This window comes from Thamnophis sirtalis, unplaced genomic scaffold (genome assembly GCF_051295495.1).
Source record: "Thamnophis sirtalis isolate CommonGarterSnake01/CBP01778 unplaced genomic scaffold, rThaSir2_p1.2 scaffold_10, whole genome shotgun sequence".
Classification (NCBI taxonomy): Eukaryota; Metazoa; Chordata; class Lepidosauria; order Squamata; family Natricidae; genus Thamnophis; species Thamnophis sirtalis.
In genome coordinates, this window is record NW_028261390.1 from 56,497,809 (window position 1) to 56,519,910 (window position 22,102).

The following is a 22,102-nucleotide window of genomic DNA, read 5'->3' on the forward strand; positions in this document are numbered from 1 at the left end:
AAGCATCCATTTCATTATCAATAGGATAATTCTGAAAACAGCATTCCAAGTACTATGTTTTCCCGAAAATATGACCTGTCCTGAAACTAACGCCTTGCCACATTTTTCGTGTGGTCAAAAATATAAGCCCACCCCCAAACATAAGCCCCCTGGACAACCCCCCCCTCCAGACAGGCAGAGCACCGCTCACTGACCTAGCAGTATCCCAAAGGTGCCAAGCCGTGGGAGCTGGGGGAGAAGGCGCTCACGTTGCTTGGTGCCTTCAGGATACCACTAGGTTGGGGAGTGTCATTCTGCCTGGCCGGAGGGGGGAGTTGCTAGGCAGCTTCTCCCTTGCAAGCGGGCTCCTGAAGAGCTGGACACAGCCTCAGGGGTGAAGCAGCCATGAGGTGATCACACTCATGAGCAGCTGTCTGGCAAACCAGCTGGGCAGAGTGCCATTCACTGACCTAGGGGGTATCCTTAAGGCGCCAAGCCACATGGCACTCTGCCCAGCTGGAGAAGTGGGTTGTGCAGGCGCCTGTTCCGGCCCCAGCAAGCATGCCTCCCAGCCTCACCATGCCTTGGCCCAAATCCCAATTACGTAGTGCCAAATTAATAGGTCAAATTGTTTTTGTAAGAATAGATATGGCAATTTTTTCAAGTGCTTTTTATGTGATGAAATTAGATAAGCTAAACAACACAAAGGCAAGAGATACTTAAGCAAATCAAAGTTCAAGTACTTTAGAGGAAAGAGAATTTTTTAAATGGAATTATCATTTCAGTTATTCACCAAATTTAGTTATTCTTATTTTACTACTGAATCAGGCATCATTCTCTTATATCAAGCAGTACTTCATAAAGCACTGTCAAATCAGTGCTTTATTAATCAGTAGAGAATGATTATACTCAGGACAGGGGTGGGTTTCTCACCCCGTTCCAACCGGTTCGGTTGGAACGGGACCGGCAGCGTCCTCGTGCACGTGCGCGGTGCATGCATGCGTACTAGCGTCTGTGCGATGCTCCAGCTGCTCCTGGAGGATCGAGCAGGCGCTGTATGCGTCCTGCGCATGCGTGGAAGCGCAGAACTCGTCAAAACTGGGTGGGCCCTTCGCCGTTCCCGGAAGTTACTTACTTCCGGGTTCGCCGACCAACCAGTTCGCAGGGACCGCCGCGAACCAGTTGAAACCCACCCCTGACTCAGGATATTAAAGACATACATAGTAATGGAAGTAAGTATTGTGATATAGTTAACTACACTACGTTGTTAAATGAAGATTCTAAGGTTCAGTGTAGTAATAAAAATATATTGGCAAATAGAAGGTGGGGGAAAAGCATACCTCCTTAAAAAGTTGTTTGCTTGCTTCATATTTATAAAAAAAAACCTCAAAAGTTTAGAGATAAGGAAATAACTTACAGATGGAGATGGAACTTCTTTGGAAGCTTAGTGTGCATCAAAAGCAACACCAACAGCTGCAACAGAGAATTGGAATTATAATTGTCATAACAGTTTAGAAACGATACTCTGAACTCTCCGCAGCTGCACTATAAAATATATAGAATGGAATAAAGGAAATACTCTCTATAGAAAAACATTGTGTACACAGATTATTTACTGGGCTGTATAAGATTTACTATATCTGAAATCTGGATTCCAATTCCCTCTCAACCCCCAAGTGTTTTCCCTTTATGAAATTGATTCTGTTTTGTTTTGTTTTGTTTTCAGAATGTTTTAGAATATTTTCAGAATTGTTTCATGGGAAATTAGAATCACAAGGTGTCACAATTATCTGGTAATCCATCTACCATAATTCTGCAGCCTTGGATGTGGGAAGACCTTATGGGAGACTTTTTCTCTTGATATCTTTGTTTGGAAGTTCCTTCGTAGCATAGAAAGTCAGTGAAAATGAATACCTTTAGAGATAAAATTATATAGTGAAAATAGTGCGGCTACACACAGAGAGAGAACTATTTCCTTGTTAGCAAGAATTCCAAATCCCATTCATAAGAATATCATTGAAATGTTCTTGATCCTCAAAAAAAATATCTGAAAGATGTTTTGGACTGGACTGTTTTTTTCCTTGAGGGAGAAAAATAAAATGTTTTGCTTCTCATCCATGAAGCTTCATCAGTTGTGATGCCAGGGGGGTGAGGGGACAGATGGAAGGATAGGTACTGATAGTTGTGACTGGATGGTGGTGGATAGAAGGATAGATTCTGACTGGATGGTGCAGGAGGGTGGGAGAGAGAAAGATAGAAGAATTGTATTTCTTTGCAGTTATCTGGTTGTTAGCACCCTCCCTGGGAGCTCTTGAGACCATTGAGGGCTTATCTTTGCCATCAAAGTGGCCTCAAGAACAATTGCAAAGAAATACAATTCTTCCATTCCCCACCACCACCACCATCTGGTCAAAACTCATCCTTCCATCTCCCCACCATCCAGTCTCAACTGTCAGTACCTATCCTTCCCTCCCACTTTTCACCCCATCATGACTGATGAAGCTTCTTGAATAAGAAGTGAAACGTTTTGTTCTTCTTCCTCAAGGAAAAAAACAGTCCAGTTGCCTTTTGAAAAAGCACCTTTGAGACAACTATAATCTGGATGATCTCCATAAACATTCCATAAATAATATTTCAAAGTTATTTTTCTTCGACCTGATTGGATAACAAAATAGCAATGACTAAACATTGTTCATTAAGTTTACATTTTCATCACAGTAATTGCCCCAGAACAATACTTTATATCAATATATTTTCTGACAGCATAGAGTTTTGAACTTTTATTCCAACTATTTTGCTTTATGGAATTATATTTAATATTTGCTATTCTAAAAATAGTTGATTAAATGAGCTACAAAACAGTATGCGGTTGATGACTGGCACTGAACTGATTGATTTTATTATTTATATATGTAAGATATATTTTGGAAGTGAATAGTAATAAAACAATAGAAGGATCAGTTTCTTATAAGAGGAAAATTTTTAGCAATCAAAAGCACAATATTTATTTATTATTTATTTATTTATTTGTCTTGTATGCCGCCCACTCCCGGAGGACTCCGGGTGGCTCACAAAAGGCAAGGGAAAGGGGGAAAACGAGACAAAGACAACATATTAAAAACAAAACCAACATTCACAATTTCCGTGGAGGTAAATGCTTCTCAGCCCCCCCCCCCCCCAGCCTGCTGGAACAGCCAGGACTTGGTGGCTTTGCGGAAGGCCGGGAGGGTAGTAAGGGTCCGGATTTCAACAGGGAGTTCGTTCCAGAGGGCTGGAGCTGCAACAGAGAAGGCTCTCCCCCGGGGAGTCGCCAGCCGACATGGGCTGGCAGATGGAATCCAATATATCAAAACTAGACAGTGGAATTCACACTAACTTTCATGTTTTCAAAGAAAATGCAAATAAAATATTCTTTACTTACTAGCTATAATAAATTCATCATAAGCAGTGCAGGCATCTAATCAATATTATTTTAAATTTAGAACAATAAGGTAGTATGCTTGCCAAGAGGGATTGTTAGTATTTTGATATATTACTATTATGTTAATAATGGGTTTTCCCTTTAGTGAGGAGTGTGTTTTCATTGTGATAATAAGTGATTGTATTCTTTCTACAGTACAGAAGGCTTTATCTGAAGTGGATAATTCATCTTTTTGTCTGTACCCATAGGATCCAAGTTCTTCTAGGTACTTCCATGCTTCCTTCTATGCAGTTTTATCAGTCATTACTAAGTATATCCCATGCCATATTGTTGGAGGCGGAAAGTATTCCGATCACCCTGAATCTTCCTACAGATTGAGGTCTCTCGTAGCAAAACAAATGGATATGAGCCATGCTAAGTCCATTAAGAGGACCAGGAAACAGATGCTTAATATTTTAGTTTGGGCGTTTTTGTCCTTGGTATATCTCATAAATTGCTGAAAGTATTTCTTTTATAGAAATGAAATAACTGTTCAAAAAAGAAATCAAGGAAATTATACAACATGGTGGAAAGCCTCCATTCTGATTTTTTCCCTTCACATTGGGGAACAGAAAGTGGATGCAAATCGAGGTCAACCTAAAGTTCTCCTGCTGGACAGACGAGGGTGTGTGAGCTCCGAAGAGTCTCACATGAACCCTGTCTGATAAACTGTCTCTGAGATCCGTTTTTGGATCAGAACCACCCTGTGAGAGGAGGTGAAGAAAGGGCAGTGTCTCATCAGACACAGAGGGAGCACAACAGGTCCCTCGTAGGTCAGAGATTTGCCCTGTGAATCGGAGCCGGGGCGGCAGCATGGCAACATGGCTGCACAAGAGGTGGCTTCAAGCCAAAGCAGCTGAACAGGCACATGCAGAGACGAGATGAAAGCCTAGTAAGATGTATTAACCCACAGTTATAAATCAGAATTTGGAAAAAGCAGAGAACCTTGAGAGCATAAATAATATTGATGGACAGATCAGGATTTTTGCAAAAGGAAAGAAGGGGAAAAATGGAGGGTTGAATCACTAGCCCCAAAGAGAGCCATTTGCTTGAAATAATTTGGACAGAAAGGAGAAAGAAGAAAAGTGACAAACCCACTTAAACACAACCCACTTAAACACAAACTCTACATTTGGTTTTGGACTTGAAAAGTTTATGTTTTTAAAGGAGTCTAGGAGCATGAAGATTTGCTTTGTACGAGTGTCTTTTAACTAACATATCTTAAGCAACTCCAATTAATGAGAACTGGAATGCAACAAGGGAGAAAGTTCAAGAAAAAAGCACCATCTTCTTACTGACAACTGATAACCTAATCTAGCCTATGTAGGAAATTTTAATTAACCAACTGCCATAAATCAGAACTTGGAAAAGCAGGAGGGAAGAGAAACATACCCGAATTTGGCCGTATACAAGTTTGTTGCAATTAATATATTTTGAGCAATTATAACCAATGAGAAGCAGAAAGTACCAAGGAAAAAATAATAACAAAATCAAGAACTGGTGAAATACAAAGTCTTTTTTTTCTTTTTTGTCTGCAAAAGATCAAGATGTCTCCAGCATCTCTTCCATTTTCACAGTATTTGAATTAACTAAATTTAAGGTGGACCAGAATTTTGAAATAAGATTGGTATAACTAACTGCAATTTTGGAACTGGACATTAAGGAAGAAAAAATAGACCAAGATGGCTCCTGTTGCTCTTTCCCACAGCAGCTGAGGTAGATAAATTTAAGGTGGACCAGAACTCTGAAATAAGAATTATATAACTAACTGTAACTTTGGGACTGGACATTATGGAAAGGTGGGAATTTGAAGAACTATGTGAAATTATAAAAAATAAGCATAAATCATTAAAATCAAGACTAAATAGAATTGTGAATTCAGAGAAGCGGGTATTTAAGGAAGAAGGAAAGGAGGAAGGGGGGAGAGACAATGAAGGGGTAGAAACGGTGGAAAATAAAAAGCAGACAAAAAACTCCATAGGGCTTGACAGTGGTTTAGGGAAAATTGTAAAGGGGGATCTATCCCAACAAAAGAGAATAAAAAGCAGATAAAAGATGTTTTGGAGGTTGATAATGGCATAAGGAAAATTGAAATAGGAGATTACGGCCCAACAAAGGGAAATATAAAAGATATTTTTGATGAGGCTTGGGGAAAATTGAAGAGGGTGGACATGTCAAAACAAAGAAAAGAGAGAAGACAAGAATAGAGAAGTGGGACAAAAGACTTACTAGGAAAAATATTAGACAACTAGAAATTGTTATATGGGAAAATATAAAGCTAAGCTAAGGGTTTTATTCCTAAATATGACAATAAAACTGAGTTGCTAACTGACTGAATATGATAAAGGAAAGATAATTAAATAGTGGTTAAAACATATGGAATATGGACAAATATGAAACTGATATGGGGAGATTATAAAGCAGAGGTTTGTGATTCACTTTTATACATGATAATTAAACTGAGTTGCTAATTGATTGAATATGACAATAGAAAGATAATTAAGCATGGGTTAAAATATATGAAACATGAACATATATAGAACGTTTAAGATGATGAACGAAGTGAGATATTCTATATAGTAAATTAAGGGAATTGTAACGAACATTGAACAGTCAGGATTGCCATTTATAGACAATTAAGGGTAATCTAAACCAAGATATAGAAAAATGGAGAGGAAACATGAAATATACTTACAATGGGAAAATGTTGAGATTTAAAGACAGAATTACAAAGTGGGGGCGTGTAAGGATGAATAATTATATAACCGCAATGATGAGAATATCTGGGAATTGTAACCAGGTCTATATCTCGGCCAAAATTAAGCGGGGGGGGGAGGTTTAAAGTATGATGACTATATATGTATACCTTTTTGTTCTCTCTTTAAAAAAGAAGGAGGAGGAAGATATATGTTAAAATTAAATATGTATACTGAAAAAAAATTATAAGTACCATCAACATAAAATGGAGCTCACTCAGAAGCTGAAATACACCAAGTAAATGAGATGAAGAGTGTGAAGTAGAGGAGAGAGGTAAGGGAAGAAGAGAGGGATAGGAGAGAGGGCAGGGGGGAGAGGAGGAGAGAAAGGAGGAGTGGAAAGGGGAGAGAGGAGAAGGAGAAAGGAAGGGGAAGTAGAGAAGAGAAGGATGACAGAGGGAAGAAAGTAGGTAGGGAGGGGGAGGAGAGAGGGAGAAGAAAATGACAAATATGGTGTATGGAGAGCAGAAGAGCCAATAATTGTTTTTGGGGGTTGATGGTAAGACAACTTGATGTAAACATTTAATAATATAATATAATGTTTATTTATTTATTAGACACATTTATAAATAAATAATGTTGGTTATATCATGTATACAGGTTGTTATATGTTATGAAAATGAAAAAAAAATAAAAAACTTTAGGGAAAAAAAGTGGATTCTTAGAAATAGAAAATAGTCTTCAAAGTATAGGCAAAGACATCAATAAAAGGGAGAGACCTTTGCTTGTTATCTCTCCTAACAATTTTAGTGGCCAATAGGATAAAGAGTTGAATATGATGGTGGGAATGACCTTGGGGAACAGGAGAAAAAGCTGTTGCCTAGCCTGAAAGAATCAATGCTTGCAGTTTTGTCTAGTGGTTACTGCACTGGGCACTGGGCCAGAAAATGTGAGATCATGAGTTCAGTTCATGAGTTCAGTTCAAGTCCTAGCTTAGTCATGAAAGCCAGCTGGATGACTTTGGGCCAATCATTTTCTTACAGCCCAGCTGACTTCACAGGGTGGTTGTTGTGGGGGAAATAGGAAAATGTTCTGGATATGTTCATTACCTTGAGTTGTTTTAAAAAATAATAAAGGCAGAATATAAATAAACAATCAAACTGCATCTCCAAAAATTGGTAGTCTATCATCTCATGATCATATATTTTTGTCCAATGGACAATAGGAGAACCAAGGATAATGTTCTCCTATTATTAGTTCTTCAAATTTAGTTGCTTTAAAACTCCTTCAGGTATTATACCTGGGCTTATACAAATTTGTTGCCAAGTTTCACATTTTCATATAACAGAAATTAAAATAAATAAATAAATTTGGAATCATATTGTTTATTCACTTTCATGATGAATTTAATATCATTAATTTTCATTCTTTACTGTTACTTTGATTTTATTTGTAGCCATAAAAAAAACTCTCTACAACTCTTGGTCTGATGTTTTTGTATGACTTGGGTTGTGGTAAAGATGCCCACTTTTATACAAACATATGTTGATTTCTGCTCTGATTATATTTATGCATGAAATGTTCAATCAGATTTTAATGCTTTCTTTCTTTTTCCACATTAATGTGTCATGCATTACCACCCAATGAATGTTAAATAAATGTTTACTTAACATTCTTCTGGCCAGCTACTTTCTCTGTTTTTTTTCCCAAATACTTAGGGATTGAGATTGTGTTCCTCTAAAAATTAACATAAAGTCCCAAATTTTACTTGTGATCACATTGGTTGATTTAACACTAAATGGGCTATGAACTATGCCAATATGACATCTCTAATAATTAATTGCTATAATAGTTAATTGCTTTCAAAGATTGATTCATAGCCCACTGTTGCATATGAAGACCAAGTTTATGTCTGCTAAATTGGAATTTAATTCCCTTTATGTGTTTTATACAGAATAGTCATTAAATCATAAACCATAAAAACACCTTTGTGTCACTGTATTGGCTACAGGTAGACTGGGGGTTTGTGGTGGGGTTTGAAGAGGGAATAATCGCTTAAGGCTTTCCGCAAGAACTTCAGATTCTGCCTGACTTCTTCGCAATAATTTTCTCTCAGTAAAAGTTTCCTTTTGAACTACCACCGTTTCAAGAGTCATGCTTTCCTGAGAAGATAACTGAGGCAGGCCATTAGGTGGAATCTGAAGTTCCCACGCAAAGCCTTAAGCTATTTTTCTCTCTTCAAATCTCACCCCTAAGGACCCGGATTGTTGTTGGGGGCAATATGCTGACTCTGTAAACCGCTTAGAGAGGGCTGAAAGCCCTATGAAGCGGTATATAAGTCTAACTGCTATTGCTATTGCTAATCCCCCAGTCAACCAGTAGCCCAAACAATGCCAAAAAGGTGTTGTGTGAACTCTAAGACATTAGCTTGATAGCAGTTCACTCTCAGGATGCTACAACCTTGGTAACAGGCTGGAACTAGTTGGGAGGAAGCCCATCCATCGCACAGACCTGGGCCCCCCTCCCTGAATCCCCCATGTTAAAGCAAAAGCAAAAATATGCAAAGAATTCACCTCCAACAACTTGCCCCTTCTTCCTCCAGAATGGCAGCATCCCTATGGGGACCTGTCAATCAAAGTAATATTATTGGCCTCTTATCTGAAATAGTAACAGAATCATAGCATTTCCATCACTAAGATGGAAAATAGAGTATAATGATTCTATTCGAGGTGTATATCAGGCAAAAAAAAAAGGTGGTGTTGACAAAATGTTTTTATGTGCTTTTTGGAGGAACAATCAAATATTAAATAGGCCACCTTTCCTTAGGAAAAGTAGGTTAATTTGAGATATGGCTCAGCATAAAGGGCCAAGAATTTTTAAAAAATGGGACAAGAATTTTAAAAAGCATCCAAGGTATTTTTAATAGTTTATGCAACCTTCTCTGTGCTAATATAACCAAATATTTCTTTCGGGATATTTTGTAGTTGAAATCAGAGGTAAAAACGATTTAGAAGAGTGAAAAAAATAACATTACTTTCTATAGGTGGTATTTATTTGTTTCTTTGCATTGGATCAACATGTTGTCATAGTTGGTTTTTATTTCATGTAATCCATCTAAGTGAAAACAACACATGCACTTCCAAATAGAACATAATAAAAGTCTGTGCTATTCCCTTTCACATTCTAAAGCTTTGTGAAGCTACGGTCCCCAGCATGGTATGGTTATCCAGATGTCCTCAAGTGAACTGCTGTGGTATCTAAGTAACCGTTTTTTAGACAATCAAAAAAGCTTCAGAGGAACCTCACACAGGGACATGCAAGGAAACTGGCCTTGGATATCCCTATGTGAGGCTCATCTGAAGCTTTTTGATCGTGTGAAAAAGCTGGCGACAGTAGCTTTACAGAGCTACTGTATTTTTAATTAAGTTGCCCATAATTAGAATTTCTAATGTGGGCCTTGCTATCTAATACATTTTGATATGAGAAGCAAGTTTGCATTATTTTATTCTCACAAACATTTTAAAACCCCCAAATTTCTTTTTTTATTATTTTAATTGAACAAAAACACACACACAAAAAAAGAATCATCCTTCATTACATCTTGTAGAAAGCGTGTTGATTAGTTACAGATAACTTTCATGCAGTTCTTCCACAGTCATTACTTATAGTTCATATTAGATTATACACTTTAAATCAAAAGTCTTTGTGTATCTTACTATCAATGTACCACAATTCTCATTTGACTACAATTATTTGAACGTGCTTTTACCTCAAATCATTCATACTTAAAGACACAACCACATAATGGCATTCATTAGCTATTTCAAAAAATCTTCCAATAACATTACACCTTTATGACATCTTTTAAGTAAAAGTCAATTAATAAAGTTTCTAAACATTTCCCCCCTTTCCCCCCCCAACTCACTGTTTAGAATGTATATCCAAGTTACTTTTGCCAATACCATAGCATGTATTTATTATTAAACAATGTCCATTAATATTTCCTTGTTGTTATTATAATTGGCTAAAAATCATTTACTATTTATGTCCCCTCTCCTCTCATCAGACCCGCCCCCCGCAAAAAAACCTTACACCTTTATGACAAGATCTAAATAAATATTTGTTAATAAGATTTATAGGTCTTTTTCCCAGGTCGCAATTTGCAATTTATATCCAAATTTCTTTTACTAGTTTGCCAGTACATGTATATATCATTAAGCTGTATCCATTATCATTTCATTATTGTTATTATAGTTAATTATTTGTTAACGAATAAACATTTAATAACAATCTAAAACAATCTAGGAGTTACTAAATTCCTACTTATTGATCACCAAAATCAACTAATTGTTTATTATCAACTTTCATTGTCAACCTGTATCTTTCCAGTAACAAAACAGTCTTATATCTCTTGCCAATTGTGGTGTCAGTCTTCTTTTTATCTCCTTTATAAGGTTTTTATAGACTTGTCTCTGCACTTTGTTGCTTGAAGGATTTCTCAGGTAATCTCGTTGCCCTCCAGCTGTTACTAAAATTAGCTTGTCTTTGGTTGTCAATCTTGCTTTTGAAAAAATTTCTCTTCTTAAATCCATCATCATTACCATTTTTTTTCTTCTGTATCTTGGAATCTGGGGTAGAGCTCCAATTCGTCGAATTCCATTTTCTATATTCCCTTCTTTCCACTTTCACCCACATTTGCTCCATTAATAAGTTCATCTATTATCTTGTCTTTATCTTCTATGTCTTCATTCTCCCCTTTAATTTTTGGGGCCCCAACCCCTTCATCTTTTGCTGTGAGGAAGACTAGTCTTTCCAACTTCTTCTCATTTCTCCCATAACCTTCCAATAGATTTTGAATTCCAGCCAAAATATTTTGGAATTTTAAAGTTTCCTCATCTGAATATTGATCCATGTTTCCAAAAAAGAAAAAAAAGAAAAAAAAACTAATAGCCACTGCCACTCTAGCCTTCCAGGTCTCTTTTATTTTTTTAATTTTATATTAACTTGAACACAAGTTCTTTTATGCTCTTCAAAGGAGAAGGGTTCTGTTTTTTCCCCCCTTTCTTCCCCTGCCAAAATAGTTCTCAAAGGCACCTGTGAAAACAATTCATACCCTTGGCTCTTTATCAGTTTCTGTAAACAAATTGCAAACCCTTCAGCTACAAAGTCAGTGAAATCAAAGAAGGAAAGAGAAGAGATACGTTGTTTCAAAAACTCCAGCCTCTGACCTCCGAATGGCAGCGTTGCTACTTTTCACTTTCTAATATTTATCTCTGGCTTATAGGAAACAAAGTTCTTTAGATTTCTTTTAATGAAATTTAATAACAAGTAATAGTAAGAATTGTTAGAATAAAAAGGAAGGTTTAATCCAGAAGTCAAAAAATAAAGCAACAAAAAGCAGAAGAAAAAAAAATCAATCCGTTTACTTTAAGAGGAGAAATGAGAAATGTTGCGAGCACTTCAATCCACAAAGTATAGTTACAAAGAAAAAAAGGCTTTCTAAAGCAATCCAATATAAGTTAATTTCACCGCTTACTTTTTTTGCTTAAGGATCTAATTTGGCTTTAAAGAAAAATTTCTGTGGGCAGTCTTTCGCAAAAAAGAAAAAATACCTCACCAGATAGACTCACTTTCTCTTTTCACTTCCTTCCTTCGTTCCGGAGCCATCCCAACTTCATCAGCCTGGGGGCTGCCTGTTTACCGTCAGCTTGAAGCGTTTGCCTTGGATCGTTCAGGGACTTTGCGATGTCCCTGAGACCAGCAAGGCTTCGTCTTCCTGATCACCATCTCTGTGGGACGGTTTAGGTCTCAATGGACTGTCCAGTGGCAAAAGTGTTAACAGCAGTCTCGGAGTATCGAGACCACATGTTGTGACATCGCGACGTTGACGCATCCTTTTTAAAAAAAACTCCCAAACTTCTGACAATTGTGAAATAGGGATACCTGGCAATGACAGCCAAATACAGAGAGAAGCTTCTACAAGCTTGCAATGTACAAAGTCATTTGAGTGGCCACTGTATGGACATTGGCACCTGTAGCAAATTGAAATTTTATATCAATGTATAGAAAACATTCATATGTAAAGAACAAGAGCAAGTTATCAGAGACTCCAGATTTTCAAAACCAATGTAATATTCTGTTCATACAGGAATCTTATTATTTTATCAATAAAATGTAATGCTTTTAAATATGCCTAAGAGGAGAATTGTTGGCTATTTAACTTTCAGTAACTTATCAAAATAGGAAACTACTTCATTTAATAATTCTAAGGAGGGGAGACCACAAAATACTTTGCTTTTCCTCTGTTGATTCTTTCTTATCATTTCCCCATGTTTCTCAGGTATTTCTGTCTTCTGTTGAATCATTCCAATGGACTTTAAACATATACTTTTATTTCATTTTTGAAAGTTTTGAATTGATTTTCCTTATTCTGCATAATACTCATATGTTACATCATTTTCTGACTATAATAGTCTATAATGTTTTTCTAACACCATTTACAGTATTCTGAACTAGATAGAAATATAGCTGATGGTGCTTAATTCACAATAATTAAATCGTGCTTTTATTTTTCTGTAACAAATATAATTGACTATAACTGGATTAGATTTCATTAATAACCTGGTACTGTATACATTCTGGGTACATTATTGTGATAATCTGTTCTGTATAATAAATGTAAAACATAAAGGTATATGTGATTACTTACCATGATAGCTAAGAAACAGTGGAGGTAAATAGTTGTATTATATATATTATATTATATTATATTGTATTGTATTGTATTGTATTGTATTGTATTGTATTGTATTGTATTGCATCGTATCGTATCATATTGTATTATATTATTTTCAAATTGTATCATATCATATTAACATTAATATTAATTTAAGATAAAGTGAAAAGAGTTTGCTTAGATTTCCTTGCATTTGGACTCTGAACATGTCATTTTAAGATGACTGAGGGTGATCAATGTGGTTTTGAGGGGAGGGGGTGTTAGATGAAATAACTTAGTATTTATAATTCCTCAGACTTCCACTTCCTCAGGAAGTGGACAATGGCCTTCAGACTGCTAATCCAACCAGCTGTCTATTAGGCCCATGTCATTTTTGGCTGATACAGAATAAGACAACGTTATGGGCAAGCCATGATATGCCCATGTAATTGCTCTCCTTTAGCTACCAAGGGCAACTCAAGGTCCCGGTTATAACATAAAGTTCTTCACGGTGTGGTAATTGGCAAACTGAGGGACCTTTTATCTTGTCCTTTATGATCAGGCACAGATGGCATACATTAGTCCTCTCAATTAAACAGAATCATCTATTGGGAATCAGGAAATGGATTTTCTTTGTCATAGTGCCTGTCCTTGGCAAGGGCGTCCCCTAGAGATCCTGATCTTGCATAAATGGATGTTAAAAATCTGACCTATTTAATAAACAAATTAATAAATTAGGAAAGAGGTCCCAAAATGAACATTATACCGAAAAACTAGTCATAATCGTAATAAGACCCTGCTTATTCTCAAAACATTCAAATAAGGCATAATTGCACAACAAATAATCAGTTACAAGTATCATTGGTCTGGGCAAAAGTAAATAGTCCAGACACAGTAGATATAATCGAGATATTGCTTTTTATTCCATTGCTCATAATATTATCAAATGTGGCATTTTTACCAAGAAATGTGCTTGCTTCATTGTATAGTATAATACATGTAAAAACTCCAGTCGTCTTATTAATAATATTATGAATAATAAGCCAAATATATTTGGTTCCTCAACCTTTATTAGTATTTATTACCGCTTTAGAGTACATGAAATGAAAAATGAATACTGTTGTGCCTTATTTGTGACCTTTTCAAAAATATATGAGCATGAATGATTTATATTACACTGAATCCTGATTCTGTTTACAGATACAGGGAATTTTTCAAAGCATCTTTGTAATGAATGCTGCTTCCATTGTTGCAGTACTAGCAGCCATAGCACCTGGCTTCCAAAATCCACTCACAAGATTATAAGTACCTTGATTTAATTGCTCCATTGTCTTCCCAGGAAACCTTCCTCCAAGTTCATAAGAAATCTGAACTTCAAAATTACTTTGCTTTATCTATTTTCCCAGGCCTTATTTGTCTTTGACTTACTTCATACATTACTGTATATACTCAAGTATAAGCCTAGTTTTTCAGCCCACTTTTTGGGCTGAAAAAAGCCGCCTCGGCTTATACTCGAGTCAGTGAAAAATTTGCCCGAAATGGAGGAGAAAAAGGGGCGGGGCCATGCCGCTGGGTGACACTCGTGAATGGCCCGGTGCCCCTGTGAGTTTCCCCTCCCTCTGTGGCAGTTTGCTGCGCAGCGCGCACCGCACCATCCCCCCTCCTCACGTTCTAATGTAATGCAGGGCTGTCTTACGATTCCCCTTCCTCCCCCTCCTGCTGCTCTGCAACGATGTCCCACCTCCTCCTTGTTATGGCAAGCAGCCACATAGCGATGTCCCACCTCCTCTGGTACAGTGATCCAATGATAGGAATCACTGTGCTGTGTGTCATAGGAGGCGGGACATCGCTCCAGCGGCTGCACGGGACATCATCATCACAGCGGGACATCAGCATCATGAGGTGAGTGAAGTATTTCATTGAATACACCGCTAGTTTACTGTTTTTCTTTGAAATAAATATTCAAAAACATTATTGGTATCTATTTTTATTTTTGAAATTTACCGGTAGCTGCTGCATTTCCCACCCTAGGCTTATACTCGAGTCAATAACTTTTCCAGTTTTTTTGTGGTAAAATTAGGTGCCTCGGCTTATATTCGGGTCGGCCTATACTCGAGTATATACGGTATGTTAAATGACAATTTAAAAGAGAGCATATAGGATGCCATAATTAAGGTGCTGGAATGGGGAGACTTGGATACTGGTTCCCGTTAGGCCTAGAAACCAGCTGGGTGACCTTGGGCCAGTCCCTCCCTCTCTGTCCAAATCCAGTTTCTGCAAGCTGGTTGATCATCAAATATCCTGGTCACATCATGCATTGATAGTTTTACCATAGGAACTGGGCAAGGTAAATGCAAAAACAAGCAGTGCCAATAAAAGTGATGGTGCTGTAGAATATTCTGAATGAGGACTTGCTAAATGAAGCAAATAAGCTTAAGCCAGTTTGAACATGGAATTAATAATATGGTTAAAAATTAATTTCTTAGGAAATTTTCTTCTAAAGACACTTCTAACTTTAATTATCTATGCAACTGGATGATATGAAGTACAGAGAATTTATATCTCAATTATTCCTTGTGCCTTTTTTCTCATTTATGAATGAAATTGGTCTAGGTCTTGTTCTAAAAATAGACATTATCTTTCAACAGATCATCTTCGCAGCATTTATATTAATTATTAGGCATTACATCCTATACTGTAAAGCGTCCAGGTTGCCCATAAAATAAGCTTTACCCTCTATATATTCTCATTGTCTTTATATCTTTATACATTAAGGAGAAAGTAGTAAATGTTTTAAGGATCTGGTATGTCATGCCTGTTGCTATGCTGCTATGGTCACTGTCTCAGTACTTCTTTTAAGTCCAGTTCTTTCCAGTCACTGGTAGGATTTCCTAATATCTGCCATCTTAGCTATTGGTTGATAGTACATCCCATACAGGGTCTTGTTTTCCCAAAGCACTTTCTCTGTTTAATCTTCCTTCCATGTGTGGGAAGTTATCATCCAGCCCTCTCCCAGAAAAATGAAATATCCTAGGAAATATTGAAAAGGCAGAATATTTCTCTGGATATGAAAAGAAAGAAACATGTTTTAAGAAACAGAATAGTTGCCTGTAGCTTCCTGCCCATCCCCACTTTGTCAATGGGCCATTGAGAAGGCCAGGCTAGTCCCTTTTACATAATAAAGACTTCTCCACAGCAGCTACAGAAAGGCATGATAATATTGGAACTTTACTCAACTGACCACATGGCATCTGAGAACTCATTCATACCTGGATTCAAAACACAGCCAAGAGAGTAGCCCATGCATGGCCCCATGGGAGTCTGACAACCAATCAGAATACATTTCTTACACAGGAACAGGAAACAGAGAGGTGGGACTGAACAGGTTATAAAAAGCCTAGCAAGTCCCTCCCTCAGCCCTTCTCTTCTTCTCCACCAACATTGAAGTATGTGATCACCTTTTCTGTTCAGGGCTCAAGCCATGTGGCCCTGTCCAACAATAAACCATCTTTCCAAGCAGCCTCCATGTCTCCAGTGTCTTTTTCCCCACTTGCAGCTGAACCGGACATTTCTTTCATCACATGTCTGCTGCTGCCTCAGGAATTCCATCAGCAGTTCATCTTTGGGTACCATTTTACTTCTGTAGTCCTGGAGGCTCTGGGTTTAATTTAGGATAATGGCTTTGATTCTTTCCAGCTGATGTATAGATTCTGGGTGCTGGATTTGGAATTCATACATTCTGAAGATCATCTGGGCCTTCATACCAGCAGTTTCCATATTCTTAGTAAAACAAAGGAAATGTCAGACAGACCTCATTCAGTATCCAAGAATGAAAAACCCCAACTCCATTTGAATAGAGATGAAGGTACTTTTACTGGACATGAAATGAAAGCAGCTAAAGTAAAGCAAGATCAGAGGCAAAAAAGTGTGAATGTGTACATATCAAACTTTTACACAGAACCCTCCCCCCAGTTACCACAACCCAATATCCAATCTGCAACTCCCAAAGGTGTCATGTGGGGTGCATCTTCAAGTGACCTCATTCAGCTGCTATGCAGAGACAGTTGACCTTGATCAAGCCTAAACACGAGCCATCAACATGTGCAGAAGTTGGTGAGAACAAAACTCCCTTCATAACTCCTCCAGCACCTAGCAATTCCCCCCCCCAATACCACGAGCCCCCACCCTCCCTGTTACTATGGCAGCTGATAACAAGCAAGAAAATTAGAGGCTGACAAATCTGTTAAATTCTTTCTACCTAGATATCATTGTTGGGTTGATCACTTCTCACATATTTGTGGCTGATTATCATGTGGCTTCTATATGCATGCATAGCAGAGGTGGGATTCAAATAATTTAACAACCGGTTCTCTGCCTTAATGAACGGCTGGGTGGGCGTGGCTCAGTGGTCATGTGACTGGGTGGTTGTGGCCAACTCAACGTCACTCACGTCAATGGGCACTTCACCTTAGCAGTTACAATGTAATAAGGGTTAACGGGAGAGGCAGTTTCTGTAAGCAGGGCAATAAAGATGAGGCTGGAAACAACACCAGAATGTTTCCTTCCTGCCTTCCTTACAGGATTAGCCCTGTAAAGTGGAAAGAAACAAAAGGAGATTTTTTTTTCCAACAACCGGTTCTCCGAACTGCTTAAAAAGTTAACAACCGGTTCTCCCGAATAGGTGCGGACTGGTTGAATCCCACCATTGATGCATAGTCTTTATACAAATTAGAATTCAAGAAAAAAAAACATAGACATTGGAAAACTCAACCCCAAATGCTTGTAGGAAGAATGAAGCTGATAATGGGACAGAAAGTAACCAGTTATGTTCTTCTTTCTTTAGACATGAGACTGTAATTGCTTAAAAGTAGAATGTAGTCAACATGGTTAAGCAATGCTTTAAAGTGGTTTAAAAATAAGGAAATGAATGGTTGGCTTCGCAGGAATTTTTTCTCCCCTAGCATATGCTGAAAGTAGGCCAGCTGGACTTCAATCATCAGTCAGACACCCACACTTTCCTAAAAGCTAAACACCATGGATTTTCAGTGGGAGATGCACATCATTGCTAAAGACATTAAATAAAAATTATAGTGTCAACTGGTGATTTAAACATGAATACTTCTGTAAGGTATTCATTAACACAGGGATCGGACTAGATTTAAAGAAAATATTAGAATTCTGAATTGACTGGACACTATTAATTAATACATCTCCTACAGATGAACAAAACAAAAAATAGTAGAATTATCTTTATTTTTATTTCCTTTAAGTACTTCATGGTTTATTTGGACATACACTTCATATCATTATCTTGTAAATACCCAAACTCTTTTCAGCTTTAACTCCTTCAGTGATTAAGTAAGATGTTGCTTAAAGGTTCACCTCGCACATATGTGCTAGTTGTTCCCGACTCTAGGGGGCGGTGCTCATCTCCATTTCAAAGCTGCAGAGCCAGTGCTGTCCGAAGATGTCTCCGTGGTCATGTGACCAGCATGACTAAACACCAAAAGCACACGGAACACTGTTACCTTCCCACCAAAGGTGGTTCCTACTTTTCTACTTGCATTTTTATATGCTTTCATACTGCTAGGTTGGCAGAAGCTGGGACAAGTAAAGGAAGTTCCCTCCATTACACAGAGCTAGGGATTCAAACAGCCAACCTGCCATCCTTTCTCAACAACAAACTCAGCATCTTAGCCACTGAGCCACTATGTCCCTTAGATGTTGCTTAGTTGAACCTATTTATCTTTCCACCCCCAAAATATTTCCTGTGTCTCTATCTCATAGCCTGCAGACTTGGATCTGATTGAAAATGTGATCTCAGATCTGCACTGCATGTAAAAGACTTAAGCATATTAATAAATGTAAATAGTAATAATATTTAAGACTATTAATAAGAAATATTAACAATTTTTCTGTCCTATAAGAGCTCTGCAAGTGGGGTGTGGAGGGAGGAGAGAAATCCAAGGATGAGAAGATAAAGTTTCTTATTTGCCTTCAGGAAACTTGTAAAACCTGCTTTTTCTTGTAACGGGGGTATTAATAAAGGAATGTCTGCATCTTCAACTTTCAGGTTTGTTATTTTAAATCTGTAAGCAATTGCAAATAAATGGTAAGTAATCAGGCTTTGAAAGATATCATGTTTAACTTTTACCATACCGAAGTTGCCAGCTTCTATTGATTTATAGATTCACAGTCTGATAGGGAGTACATATAATTTCTTATACAACTCTAGATCCAGATTCAATTTAGATTCTGAAACAATTTATTATGAGACTTGAAATATTTCCATTTATATTATAGAGACTCATGGGGAAAAAGTGTGTGCTTCTGAACATTTGCAGAGTATAATATTGTGGGACCCCTTGTGGGATGAAGAAAGTGAGTGTGTGTGTGTGTGTGTGTGTGTGTGTGTGTGTGTGTGTGTGTGTGTGTGTGTGTAAGATTACTTATCTACTTGTATAGCCCTTCCCTTTCACCCTCATGCAGTAGAATGGGAGGTCTTGCCCAGTTTTTCCCAAAAGGAAAGAAAACTGTTAGATAAATTCTTCCTGCATCATCTTCTAAAGAACAGCTTGCTTCTGGCATTGGAAAGAACACAAAAATGCCACATTTAGACTGTCTAACCATAAAAAGAGAAAATTATTGAATATAATATCAGATCAAACTAGTACCTATTTGCCTAATCCTTTTAGGGCACAGTTATTCTAACTGTGAAGACTTCTTTTCTACAGTGGGTATGAGTACTTCAACCTGAGTATGACTTGCATGTTGAACATTTAAAAAATACTGTTTCCTAAGGTTTTATTTTAGTCCTCAGTTGCAATCACAAATCGCATTACATATATAGAAACTTAGCAACAAAATAATATAGGTCAGTGACGTGTGGTGAGGTTTATGGCAGGTGAGGCACTGACACAGGGGTTTCAAATTTTTTTAGACTTGTGGACTTCAACTCCTAGAATTCCACAGCCAGGCATACTCAGTTCCGATTTAAAGCGACAACATTTGTTTTCGTCCTTTGCGAAATAAGTTTTACTTCATTCTTTTTCTTCTCCCTCCCCTCCTTTCTCCCTCTCTCCCTCCCTCCCCGCTCTCTCAAACAGACACACACACAGAGAGAAGTTGGATCCCACTCTCACACACTCACTCTCAAACAAACACAAAAACAGAAGTTGGATTGTATATATTTTCCAATGACTTGAAAGCAGCCGTGACCCGTCAAAAGCGCGGACGACAAAAGCGCGATCGACAAAATCGCGCCTTTGACGTCATCACAGCGCGACGAAAAAGATCGAAAAATTCAAATAAAAATTAATAAAAATTAAATTAAAGCAAGCCGATTCACATAAAGGTAAGGGTTAGGGTTAGGGTTAGGGTTAGGGTTAGGGTTAGGGTTAGGGTTAGGGTTAGGGTTAGGGTTAGGTTAAGGGTTAGGGTTAGCTTTAGAGCGTTAGGGTTAGGTTAAGGGTTAGCGTTAGGTTTTTCGTTACTTTAACGGTTAGGTTTAGGGTTAGGTTTAGGGTTAGGTTAAGAGTTAGGTTTAGGGTTAGGTTTAGGGTTAGGTTTGGGGGGCTTAGGGTAAGGTTTTCGCTTTATTTTTACATTTTTCGAACTTTTTCGTCGCGCTGTGATGATGTCACAGCGCGCTTTTGTCGAGCGCGATTTTGTCCTACGCGCTTTTGTGGTGGAACCGAAAGCAGCTCCTCTGCCCTACCCCCCTACCCCATTCCCCTGTTGCCTTCCGATCCAAGCCTTTGATTGCAGGTGGAGCCATGTTGCCTTTTCAAACTTGTAATCAGTGAAGCTGGGCTTATATATTTTTATCCAGCTGTGTGTGTGTGTGTGTGTGTGTGTGTGTGTGTGTGTGTGCGCGAGCGTTTGAAAAGGCAACGTGGCTCTGCATGCAATCAAACTTTTTGAATTCCTCCACCCTCTCCACACATGTACTTTTTCCAGCTGTTTCAGAGAGGATTTCAACTCTGCTCTTGCCTGCCATCATGAAAAGAAAAAAAAATGTAAAAGGAAAAAGGCATGAGCTCTGAGGTCAGACTGAGCTAGCTGCTCCCAGAGCCTCTAAAAAGCCTCTTAAAAACGCCCTGTACAGGAGGCAGGAGGACCATGTGCCTCATCTACATAAGGAATTTTTCGGCTTTTAACCTTTGCTTAGCTTTACTCAAGTGATCTTAAAGTCAGACTAAATAAGGCACCTCGTTCTCCTGCCGCCTCACAGTTAAGCACCAAGCAGAGTCAACCACTGTGACTCTGGCAGCAACTACCTCAGCCTTTTTCCTTTAATTTTTTTTTCTTTTCATGATGACAGTGGTGAGACTCTGCCTCCCCTGCCTCCCCTGACTGCACGTCCCTGATATAGGTACTCTATTGCAGTGTTTCTCAACCTTGGCAACTTGAAGATGTCTGGACTTCAACTCCCAGAATTCCCCAGCCAGCGAATGCTGGCTGGGGAATTCTGGGAGTTGAAGTCCAGACATCTTCAAGTTGCCAAGGTTGAGAAACACTGCTCTATTGAACAGTAAGGACTTACAAAGTGAGGAAGGTGACTTGTCCCCCAAGTTGTTGACTTCCTGGAAGTTATGAAAACAGATCTTTTCTGGAAAAACCATAGAGCAGGGGTGTCAAACTGCCAGCCCATGGGCCGTATGCGCCACTTGCAGGCCACTCCCACTCCAGTTCCGCTAAGTGAAAAAACATTGTGATATGTTAAATGATGTCAATGTGGCATGTGTGAGTTTGACACCCGTGCCATAGAGAGAGATATGCCAATGAATGTTGTTTTGTTGTTTTTGTTTATAATTATCTTTTAAATCTTACTCTTTGCCATTTCCATGAATATTTTATTTATTATACTTCTGAATTTCTAGAAGAATATTAAAATTAGTTCAATTATTGTATTTCAGCCATAGATGCTTTATTTATATTATGTTTTTGTTTCCTACAAATTTTGTTAACCCCTGAAAATCATACAATGACAAGTAGCAATAGCAATAGCAGTTAGCAGTTATATACCACTTCATAGGGCTTTCAGCCCTCTCTAAGCGGTTTACAGAGTCAGCATATCGCCCCCAACAATCTGGGTCCTCATTTTACCCACCTCGGAAGGATGGAAGGCTGAGTCAACCTTGAGCCGGTGAGATTTGAACCGCCGAACTGCAGCTAGCAGTCAGCTGAAGTGGCCTGCAGTACTGCACTCTAACCACTGCGCCACCTTGGCAAGGGAACCTTCTGGAAATT